Source organism: Orcinus orca, chromosome 11, assembly GCF_937001465.1.
Source record: "Orcinus orca chromosome 11, mOrcOrc1.1, whole genome shotgun sequence".
In the NCBI taxonomy this organism is placed as follows: domain Eukaryota; kingdom Metazoa; phylum Chordata; class Mammalia; order Artiodactyla; family Delphinidae; genus Orcinus; species Orcinus orca.
In genome coordinates this window covers 45,800,881-45,811,891 of record NC_064569.1, presented here as the reverse complement: position 1 = coordinate 45,811,891, position 11,011 = coordinate 45,800,881, and positions in this window count along the sequence as shown.

Sequence of the window (11,011 nt, the reverse complement as noted above, 5' to 3'; positions counted from 1 at the left end):
TTAGGCAGTCCTGTTGCAGCGGGCAGGAAGCGCGGAGCGTCCCCGGCCTGCGCCCGCCTCGGCTCCCAGGGGAAGGGCCGGCGGCTGTGGCGCCGCGCCCTGGACGGGGATCCGCGCCGAGAGCGCCGCGACAGGTACCGGAGAGCGGACCGCACCCCTTAGGAGGCCCACACTGGCGACCCGCGCCGTGCCCCGCGAAGGGCCCAGCGCAAGCGGCCCGGGGCGCCTGGCCCCGGCCCAGCCGCCTTCGGAGGGAAAGTTGTTGCTCAACCCTGAAGAATGCGTAGCCGCAGCGGCGGCGGGCGGAAGCGGCGGGAGATCACAGCGACGGCCGGCCGGGGACCGCGCTGGGGCGGCGCGCTGCAAACTTGGCCCCATGAAAACCCCGGGTGCGGCGCGCAAAGCTGGGCCGCCCCAGGCCCCAGCCGGCCCACGGCCTGGAGGTGACAACCACGCGGCCCGGTGGTGCAGCGCGGGAGTAGGATGGCCGGGCCGTTTGGGAAGGGCGGTGGCAGAGGCAGGCCCGAGGACAGAGGCAAGAACCTCCCACTGAGAACTCTAGGAAGGCAGAGGTTTTTGTCTTTTATGATCTCGATTAGTCCCCCCCGCCCGCAGAGTGCCATGAACAGAGCAGGCGCTCAATAAACAGTTTTGAAAGTGTGATCTAATCCCTCCTGGCCTCAGTTTCCTTCTCGGTGCAACAAACGGTTTGATCTCTGAGGCCCCTAGCAACTCTGAAATTCTAGGATGCTGAGATTAAATCCCATGTGTACTGCTGTGGTTTTGCTTTTAGTTTTTCAGGGACATTTTTAGTGCTACCCTTTATGATGTGCCAGGAGTGAATTTGACACCAGATGGCTTTTTTTTTTTTTTTTTAAATAAGAAAGAAGACAAAGGGAGGGAAAAAAATATTTTCCAACTGGCAGTGCTGCCAGCATTTTGGAAGAGAATCCAGGGAGGCAAAGAGGAGCTGTTTCAGCCTGATTCTTCCTCCTCCCGCACACTCTGCCACCCTGGCCTCCACCAGAAATGGGGTAGATCAGATTGGAGCTTTTTATAGATGAGGCGAAGGGAACATCATCACAGGAAGCTCCACCCCGAGTGAGGGCTTGCTTTGTCCTCTCCTGCTCTCACAGGGGACTGGCCCCTGAGCCACAGGGGCACGGATTCCAGCTACAGGCAGGGATCCAGCTACAAGCTGACCCTGGCGTTAATTAGAAGAACAGAGAGACACCTGGCAAATCGAAAGCTAGCGTTCCCCGCCTGGGGAACATTAAGGAAGAATAACCCAAATGGCAGTGTCTCTTCCGGAATTCCTCTCTTGGATCCCAGCTCCTTCTCTTCACACAGGGAGGAGGGGAACTGGTCCTTGCTCAGAATGGCCTCTAGCTCAGTTCTTAATATTGTGGCAAGGAGAAGGGAAATTCCTAGAATGAGCCAGTTTGGCAGTGTGGACTGTGGTGTCAAACGGGGATGGACACCTGCAGTCACACGGCCTGGGTTCAAATCTTGGCTGCACGACCCACTCGTTGTTTGACTAGGACAGTGACTTTGCTTCTCTGTGCCTTAGTTTCTTCCACTGTAAAATGGAATAAACCGCCCCCCCCGCCCCCCTCCGCCGCCCTTGAGGGATTGTTGTGTAGATTTAATGAGATAGCACAAGAAAATTGTTAGCGGTCTGCCTCTTCAACAGATCAACAAGGAACGTGTTCAATGTTTTTCTTATTTGTTCAGCTTCAGGATCCCCCAAACTAGGACCTCTTGCTGGATAGGCCCTTGAAGAGCCCCACTGTGGCACTGTCACCTCTGGGCAAAGGGATCTCAATCCAGCTAACTGGTCCCTCCCATCTCCTCCTTCACATCCCCAGGAGACTGGAGGAATGCAGCACAGGATGAACAGAAATCATACATCAGGCTCCAACTTGATGAATCACCTTAAAGGGATGGGGTGGGGGGAGCTCAGTAAGAAATAGGTCACCCTTAACCCTGGGGGAAGAAGGGAACAGTAGGTGAGGAGACGGGACCATTGGTGCTAGGCTGGGAGGGTGTCACCACCGCAGTAGATAGTGAGGGGACTGTGATGGTCACCGTGGTATATAACCCTATGAGGTATCCTTGATTTTCTGCCGATAAATTGTTTTCTAGTTGTTTCAGATGCAGAGTTCTTGAATCCTTTACCAGCAAGCTCCTTGAGGTTAGGTTTTATCTTTCTGTTGTGGTATCCACCCCACAGAAACTCCCAGGAGAAGCTACACAAAAAGTAAACACTCTGGAAGTGCTTATTGGTTTGGTTGAGCTGTTTGTTATGGACTAAAGGGGCGTGTGTGTGTGTGTGTGTGTGTGTGTGTGCGCGCGTTTCCCCATCCATCCATCACCACCCCCACCCACTCCCCCCCCCCGGCCCCACCCAAATTCATATGCTGAGATCTTAACTCCCAATGTGATGGTATTAGGAGGTGGGGCCTTTGGGTGGTGATTAGATCATAAGCCCTCATGAATGGAATTAGTGCCCTCTTAAAAGAGATCGCATAGAGCTCTCTTGCCCCTTCTGCCACGTGAACACACAACTAGAAGCCAGCCATCTAGGAACCAGGAAGCGGGCCCTCACCCGACGCTGACCCTTCCTGCACCTTGATCTGGAAATGGGAATGTGAAAAATAAATTTCTCTTGTTTATAAAGCCTCCTAGTCTATGGTATCATGTTATAGCAGTCTGAACTAAGACATGTTAAAACAGAGGAACAGTTTGGGACTCTAGACTGGAGAGACAAGGGGAGACACGTGGTAGCACCAGGGTCACCCGCCGGCCCCAGGTGTCTTTCTTTCAACCCACAGGCTCTCTCTCAAAATACTGCATTCAAACTTTTTCAGCCTCTAGAAAGTCAACGACACCTCAGTTCCCAGCCTGTCCTGTCACAGGGGAGCTAATGTCCAAGGCAGAGCCGGGAAAATACAGGTCTTCAGCTATTCTGTCACTCCTGGCCCGAGTGAGCCTCCAAGGCAAGTTTGGCCGCCATGTCTTTCCCTTTCTGGAATTCCCAGCCAGGACAGAGCCAACTGCTGCTCCCTGAGACATTTTCTGGAATCTCCATATGGTTCTTCACGTAGCTGGCTCATTCCCACCCTTTGGGTCTCCTCTTCAGAGCAGACTTTCTGGACCTCCATCTATCAAAATTAACTACCCCCCTAAGATTACCTTCCATTACCTTATCCTGTTTATTGTGTTATTTACATGCTTATTGTCTCTCTGCTCCACTCAGACTGAAAGTTCCGTAAGAGCAGGGATCTTGTCTTCTGCTCATCACCACACCTTAGCCCCTTTTACAATGCCTGGTACATAGTGTCTACTTAATAACTGGTGGTCCCCTCTCAGAGTTATTCCCCTTCTCTCTAGCATTTTTAGTCAATTCTTATTTATGAGGTAATTCTTGTATCTTCAAAAGATGCATCAGTCTCCTTTATTTTGAAAACTTATCAATCCTACTCCTTAGCCATCAGCTTATTTTTTCCTCCTTCACCCCAGGCTACCAGGGAAAGATACTTGGCAGTGTCTTATGTGTCGGTTAGGACCTTTTGGTGGAAAGCAACAGAAGACCAACTAAAGGTGGCTTAAACAATGAACAAGTATATCATTTTTCGGGCTTCCCTGGTGGCGCAGTGGTTGAGAATCCGCCTGCCAATGCAGGGGATGCGGGTTCGTGCCTTGGTCTGGGAGGATCCCACATGCCGCGGAGCAGCTGGGCCCGTGAGCCATGGCCGCTGAGCCTGCGCGTCCGGAGCCTGTGCTCCGCAGCAGGAGAGGCCACAACAGTGAGAGGCCCGCGTACCGCAAAAAAAAAAAAAGTATATCATTTTTCAGAGGCACACAGGGTTGATTCCACCTTCAATAAGGTCAAGGTTCCAGTCAGCTTCTCTGTGATTCTGTGGAGACCCCTGGCCTAGTGGGCTTCCCACCTCATGTCTCATTGACCAGGGTTGTATCACATGCCTAGGCCTAAACCAATCACTGGCAGGGAGGCAGAAGCACCCTGATTGGCTGCTTAGATTGATCAACATTCAACTCCTGTGGCTGAGGGGGGTCCCCTTCCCTGAGTACAGGGCAAGTTAATTCCAGAACAAAATCAAGGCTTACCAGCCCAGAAAAAAAGGTAGGGAGTGGCTATTGAATCTGTGAGCTGCCCAATAACCTTCCAATCAACTGCTTTTCTGCTGAAGTTAGCCAGAGTTGGTTTCTGTGGCCTGTAACCACAGAATCCTGGCTGGTGCAGCTCTGGGGCTGCACAGTGAGGAGTGACAGAAGTGGCATTCATGGCCAGGAGGAGTGATGTCAGCACACAGCCGAGAGGTGGAATAGAATGGCCACACAAGGAGCAGGCGGGAAAGAGCTCTAAGACCCCGGAAACAGCCTGTGGGGTTTTGAGAGCTGCATGATTAGGGCTTAGAGCCAGAGGCTGTATACTTCAAGTGACTTTACTCTGATTGTACCCCCAGGCTATGTAACCTGGGGAAGGTGGGTCACATGGAAGTTCAGTAAATATTGAAGTGGACTGAAGTGACCACCCTCCCTTTTAAAAACTCTATCCTTCCTCGGTGTCCAAGAGGCCATCCATGTAGATGACTGAAATGACTGGCCTTTCCCACCCACCGCGTTTCCTGCAGAAGACTTGAGCAATCACACAGCCCTTTCCCCCCACCTCACATCTCACCCTCCTCAGGGACGTGCCGCTTGGTGGTTCTGCCCTGAGGGGCTCTCCCACCTCTGGACCCAAGACTCCACTGTCACTCCGACCTGCCTCACCTTCAAACCTGAGCCTCAGACCTGCCCTCTCTGACCTTAAACTCCTTTCTTTCCCCTCCTCTCGGCTGCCCACTCCTCTGAGCCTGCTTTGAAGAACTTGGTTCAGCCCCTGGCACATAATCAACATCTGATTAGTGGTTATCAAGACTATCTCATCCTCTTCTGCCTCCTGGCGAATGGCCTGCCTCAAAGCCAGTCACTTTGTTGCCTCTCCCCTCCCTCCTACCCCCCAATTCTAGAACGGCCCCCAGCCCCTCACTCTCTCCCTCCCAGCTAGGGGTTACTCCCTGCCTCTCACTACCTCCATCCCTGTTCCTTGCTGCCTTCTCTGCTGATTCTCAGTCTCACCTCACCCAGGCCTCACTGGGGCCCAGTAATCCTTGTTATCTCTGGGGGCCTCCCAATCAGGTTCCCACAGCAGCTCTTCTAAGCTCTGAAGCTCCTCTTCTCCCCTGCTCACCTCCTCCTACAGATAAGCCCCTCCCTCTCTGTCAGCAGGAGTGTCAGGCACAGACTGGCTCTACTGTCCACCTCAGGGAGACATCTCAGACTTGTGGTCACAAGATGGTGGAGTACAGCCCTTTCTGTCCCCTTTTTCTCTCAAAACATCACCCTCAAAACAAGGAGAATCAGAAACAGAAACCCAAACTTCACCTTCAACTAAACTAAGAGACATTAAGAATCCTGAACCAGGCTTCCTTGGTGGTGCAGTGGTTAAGAATCCGCCTGCCAATGCAGGGGACACAGGTTCAAGCCCTGGTTTGGGAAGATCCCACATACCGCGGAGCGACTAGGCCAGTGAGCCACAACTACTGAGCCTGCGCTTTAGAGCCCGCGAGCCACAACTGCTGAGGCCACGTGCCACAGCTACTGAAGCCTGTGCGCCTACAGCCCGTGCTCCGCAACAAGAGAAGCCACCGCAACGAGAAGCCTGCTCACCGCAATGAAGAATAGTTGCTCGCCGCAACTAGAGAAAGACCGCGCGCAGCAACGAAGACCCAATGCAGCCATAAATAAATAATTTTTTTTAAAAAAAAGAATCCTGAACTACATCGTATGAAAACAGAAAGTGTATGGGAGAGTGGCAAGAAAGGCAGGCCCAGAACACCCACGAGAAGCAAGTGGACACTCCCCTCAGAGAGGCTAGGAATTGGAAGGAGTGAGTAAACTAGAAGGCAGGGGTCTAAAAGCTGGGGGCTTGTTCAAAGACCTACTTAAAGTGCAATTTGATCGTCAGGAAACTCAGTGGTACCCAGCGCAATGAAGTGATTTATTGTGTCCCCTCCCCCACTCATGCAGGAGACAGGAAGATCGATTCTGGAGATACAGTATTGAAACAGAGAGATTCTGGACTTTGCGGGGGGTCAGGGGGAGAAGAAGGAGTGGGATCAAAAGCTGAGGGAGGGGGCTTCCCTGGTGGCGCAGTGGTTGAGAGTCCGCCTACCGACGCAGGGGACACGGGTTCGTGCCCCAGTCCGGGAAGATCCCACATGCCACGGAGCGCCTGGGCCCGTGAGCCATGGCCGCTGAGCCTGCGCGTCCGGAGCCTGTGCTCCGCAACGGGAGAGGCCACAACAGTGAGGCCCGCTTACCGCCAAAAAAAAAAAAAAAAAAAAAAAAAGCTGAGGGAGGGACTTCCCTAATGGTCCAGCAGTTGAGACTGCGCACTCCCAAAGCAGGGGGTCTAAGTTCAATCCCTGGTTAGGGAACTAGATCCTGCATGCTGCAACTAAAGATCCCACATGCCCCAACTAAAGATCCCACATGATGCAACAAAGATCCTGCATGCTGCATCTAAGACCCGGCGCAGCCAAATAAATAAATATTAAAAAAGAAAGAAAGAAAAGAAGGAAGGAAGGGAAAGGAAAGGAAAAGAAAGAGTGAGGGTGGGATAAAACCATTTTAGGTAGGCAAAAGTCTCTAAACTGTTACCTCCCAGGCATTCTTTCTCAGGAAGCTACTGGAGGATGGGCTTCATCCAAACAACGAAGTAAACCGAGGAAGAGGAAGACACTGGGTCCCTGAAAGAGGAAAAGGGCAAAGTGAATTCTTAATTACTGGCCATGAGAAGTCCCAGGGTGACAGGTGTGCTACAGGCCTCAAGAGCAACGCATCCAGAGAAAAGCAGAAGGATGGAGCACCACAGGACAAATGTCTCCAAGGAGAAACAAAACAGAACCAATAAGATTATATGACAGGTTTGGCCATATGCAAAACTGTACTGAGAAGGTGTTTTACAGAGCTGTTGAAGGGTGTGGGAAGATGGAGTCAGAGATTCAAAGAAAACCAAGCAAATAAAAAATGAGGCAATTAACTCCAGGAAAAACAAAAAAGTAGTACAAGAAAGGAAATGTAAACAGAGCACACAACAAAAAGTTATATTAGAAAAGGAAATGGAACCAGCATACTTGCCTCAAAAGTAAACAATATTTTCAAAGTCAATAATGAGATCACTGAACATGGATTTAACCCTAAATTGTGATATAAACATAATGGGAGTGGGAAGAGGGAAAGAGGCAAGGAAGAGAATCAAAACCCTCATCTACCAAGACAGGGAGTCAACAAATTAGATAAATGAACCCAGAATGGCAGTACATATATTATTTAGAAATAAGGAAGGAAATACCAGAAGACACAGCTAAACGAGTTGAAAGCGGTTGCCCCTGGGGAGTAGGATTAAAATTGGGAGAAACGCCAGTGGAACTTCTGTGTTTATTCCAAGCCCTTTAGAATGACTTGATTTGTAAGCAATGTGTTTGTATTAGCTCGATAAAAAAAATTAATTTTATAAAGCAACTATAAAAGGAGGTGTCACATCCTCCACTACAGAATGCCTGAGGAACTCTGTAGACTCAGAGGAGCAAGGGTCTCCCCAACCTCATCCCCTCCCAGATGGGCATTACTCATCAGCTCAGCCCTCTTCTCCCAAATGCACTCTCTCCATCTCCTCCTGTTCTGTCAGCCATTCACAGGGTGGCTGTACTCCACGGTCCAGAACGAGCTTCTGGGACTTCGCATGCACCGCGCATGCCCTCTACCTGGAAGGTTACTCTTTCCTATTCCACTCTCACCCCAACCTATATAGGATAGTTTAAACTTCAGCCCTCGGCAGAGATAACACTTACTCCATAGCCATCCTCCTTCCCAACCTAGTCTGGGCTAAATGCTCTTCCTCTGTGTTTTCCTACAACTCTGCGTCCCCACTGTCGCTCTTAGCACACTGCTCTGTAAATGTCCCTCACTTGTTTAGCTTTCCCACTAGACTGTAAGCTCGATGAGGACAGGAATTCATTCTCAATCACTCTAGCTCCAGGTCAGGACCTGTGACTGGTAAAATAGCCGATGATCATGCCAATGGCTAAACACGTGATTCACATTTAGTAAGGGCTCAATAAAGATTTGAAAGAGTAATAAATGTTCAGATGCAGACCTCCCCCTCCATCCAAAATATGCCTCCCTCCTGTCATCTCCATTCTACCCTCCATACTCTCCCTCCCCTACAAGGTCAAACTTCTCAGGCAAGTTGGCTGTGGCCAGTGCCTCAACTTCCCGTCTACCCACTCCTGCCTTGACCTCATAAGGCAGCCAAGGCCCCTTCACGGGACCAGGTTCAGCTCCAGTAAAGGGATTTCCAACTGAGTTCACACTAAAATTGACGGAGCACTTTAGAGACTGTCTGCACAGCCCGGAAGGAAAGCACACCCCTCTTAAGTTTTCTTGTCCCCGGGGGCCCTAAGTACAGCTCTCAGAGGTCAGGCTGGGTCCCAGGCTACGCAGAGGGGACACGGTTAGCTCTGGACTTGGGCCTAACAAAGACCCGTCTTGGCATAAACTAAGCCAGTCTCTCACCTCCCTATCCATTTTGCCTTGGTGACTCCCGGCCAGTGTTTCCAGTGGGAAAGGCGTGAGCCCCCTGCCTGGGTGCAGGGAGGCCTGGAGGTAAGAAGCGTGAGTACTCAGCACGCGCCAGGCACACAGTAGGCGCTGGAGGGTAAAAATCCGCCTTGCATCACTCCCCAAACGAAGCTGGCCTCCAAGAGGCCTGGGGAGAAGGCACCAGGATCCGCTTCACTGCAAAGCCTCTAGGTCGCCAGCCTAGGTCAGGGACGTCCTGCCGCCCCACCCCCATCGCGCCACGTGACCTCAAAGGGCCGTCCGGGGTTTGGAATGCGGCAACCTCTGCTTTGCCCCCAGAGGGGCCGGCGGAGCGGCTGCGGAGGGAGGGAGGGAGGGAGGGAAGAGGGAGGGAGAAAGAAGTGGCCGCACCCGCGGCTCGGAGGACTGGAGGGGTGGGGGTGGGGCGCGGGAGGGGGCCCTTCTCTCCTTTCCCCAGTGCGCGCGCTGGGGGAGCGAGGGAAGGAGGTGGTTTGGCTTCGTCCAGGAAACCTGTAAATACGGGCCGAGAAACTCGATCTACTCCTGTCGCTTCCCTATTTAGGAGAAGGGACGGAGCCAGGCGATTAGTGGCTCCTGGGGGCGCAGGTCACGTGGCCTCCCAGGACTAGGTGGGGGGAGGGGAGGCAGTGCTCCCGAGGAACCGGGATCTAGGGAGGCCGAAATCCCGGCCAGGCCCGGCGGCTCCTGTCCCAAATAGTTTCATTTGTCCTTATCTTACACGCTCACATACTGCCTGTGGGGTGGGAGGGTCGAGGGTCTACCCTGCTGCGGGTTCGTCCACGGCACGCGCCCTTTCTGAGTGCTGGGCGAGGTGTGTCTGTCGGTTTCACCAAGTCTCAGTCGGCTCCGGCCTCGTTTGCAAAGCCCGGGTTAGATGTGACCAGACTTCCGAGTTCCAGACTCTTGTGCCTGTGGTGGCCGTCAGGCTCCGAGGCTCCGCTCCGGGTCTGGGACTCCCTGTCCTGGGTGGTGGAGAAAGTGTCTAGGAGGCTGGCGTTCTGCCTCCGAGCTTCCCTGGCTCACTGGCCCGGGAGACCCGCAGTGCCCGGGGAGGAAAGTGCCCAGCGGGACTGGCTTCCAACAGAGCCTACTGTTTGCCACTCTGTGAGGGCATGAGGGGAGTGGAGGAGAAAAGACAGTGCCTGCCCTCAAAGGAGCTTACTCTGGAGTGGGGGCAACAGTCAAGTAAACCAGAATGAAAATACAGGAGCGCAGAGAAGCATCTAAGTCCCGGTGGGGACCTGGGAGGATTTGAGGAAGAGGTGGCACTTGAATTGTATTTTAAAGGTTGAGGAGTCATCACACACCGGAGGGGGAAGGGCACGAAGGCAGAAAGACCGGCCTTTGCAAAAGCGTGGAAGCACACGGTGCCAAAGAATCACAGGTGCCTCTTTCCTCCGGACAGAATCACGGGTGAGTGTGGGGAAGGTGTGCGAGATGGGTGGGGTGAGCCACCAGGAGCCAGAGCCAGGCATCTGTGCTCGTTCTGAAAGTCGTGGGGAACTGCTGAATCATTCCATATAGCCAGGATCAGATTTGCATCATCTTCTAGGAGAGCTGGGGATGGATTTGGATTTGGGCCCTAGAGGAGGAGAGAGCTTGATGCCAGCGTCCCCTGAGAGAGAGGTAGTGGGAATGGGGAGAATGAAGAGGCCTGACAAATACTTGCGAGGGGAAGAGCCACTTGGCCTCAGGATGGATTGTGGGGGTGGGTATGAGTGGGGAGGAGGAGTCTTGGGTGACCTCAGGTTTCTGGCGTGGGGAACTGGGCAGATGATGGATGCAGAAGGCAAGCTTGATGAGGATGAGAGTGATATCTATTGAGCACCTCCGGTGTTTCAGGCGCTCATCGCTTTGCATATTATCTCATTTAATCGTCACAGTGCTCTATGAAGTAGGTACTAACATTATCCCCATTTTAAGATGAGGAAACTAAATCAAGAGGCTCAATAACTAAGTGGTAGGGTTGGGATGATGAACATGCCTGCACCTTGCAGAATGCATCATCCCAAATCTGAAGCCCCAGTGAGGTTCCCCGGGCTACTCTACGTAGAAGCTATACTCACCACCACTGGCTCCTCCCTCCCTCCCCAGCCTCCACATCTGGCACCCCCCACAACTGTTCAGTCACTGTCACCAGATCTGTCTTTGCATCCCACCCCACCTCACCCCCAGGACCTTGCCTGAAACAGCCAGGCAAAAGCCTTGTGACAGGAGGGCACAGGGGTCCGGAACCCTGGTGCTGAGACCCCACCTTCCCAGTTACAATACAAAACGGAACTGAGACTCTGCCAGGAACAATCAGAGAAAGCAAGAA